Source organism: Podarcis liolepis, assembly GCF_965112155.1.
Source record: "Podarcis liolepis genome assembly, chromosome: 4".
Classification (NCBI taxonomy): domain Eukaryota; kingdom Metazoa; phylum Chordata; class Lepidosauria; order Squamata; family Lacertidae; genus Podarcis; species Podarcis liolepis.
In genome coordinates, this window is record NC_139558.1 from 78,054,446 (window position 1) to 78,055,577 (window position 1,132).

The window sequence follows — 1,132 nt, forward strand, 5'->3', positions numbered from 1 at the left end:
AACTGTGTTTTGGATACTTAACTCAAGAGACTAAGCCAGGAACCGTCACAGCTTCTGAGGAGTTGAGCAAGCCAAGCTTTGTAGTATCCATGTGAACTAGACAATCGGCACTGTTTGCCCTTGGTATTCTGTGAGGTCTCATGTCATTTATGAGATAATAAAAAAACAAATACAAATGCCTTTTCTATTATCAGATTACAATTCACTTATTGTTAGGGGATTTTCTTCTTATTTCCTGAAGGGATGGCATATCACAATTTGGTTAGTGTTAAAACATGGTCTTGGCAAGGTGATTATGGTTCACTGTAGCCAGAAATCTTGTCCTGTAAATAGCAACATAAATATGTTATGAGATACAAAAATTCCCCAGGATTACATCACTGATTAAAGTGTCTTTTTAAAACTTCAGTAATGTGTTGGGCTATCATGATGCTAATGTGTCCCCGAATGAGGCAAAGTGAAGGTTGATACCTTATGTTTGTGAGATGAATGGATTTCAAAAACGCCTTTAGTGGATATTATCACTCCACCTCAATCACTGAGGTTCTCCGATGGAGCACTTCTGGTGGTGCCTCAGAATGGCTCCCCAAAGCAGCAACACCAAAGGGAATAAGAAACCCCCTTTCCTGCATTACCTTAACAAAAGTAACCCAGCCAGTCACTGCTGGCTTTTGCTACACTGATGTCATCTGCTAGCGCATTACAAATGTTGTGTGTGGCTTCTCCATAATTTCTATTTAATTAGGTCAGTATCTTTCAAACTGTACCTGCGGTTTGATGTATTTTGTTTGCCTTTGGTGATCACTAAGAACAAGAAGCGATTCGACAGAAGTCAGTTGTTCTCTGCTTTTTCTTTTAAAGTCCCCTTTGGGTTTGAAAGCTCATTAGAAGCTGTTTGGGACCTTTGAAAACCCCTATGAAGATTTGTGGTTATACTTTTCTTCCCCCAATATTTGTCTGTTTGTTTCCGTTGCTGTAGTTGAGTTCATCAAACAAACACTGAAGCAAGAGGAATTAATTATTTCTTTCTCTCTCTCTCCAGATGCAATTTGTTGAGTAGATGAAAGCAACTCATCAGACGCTTTCCTAGACAGCTGTGTCCCAGAACACATATGGCCAGTGACGGGCACTT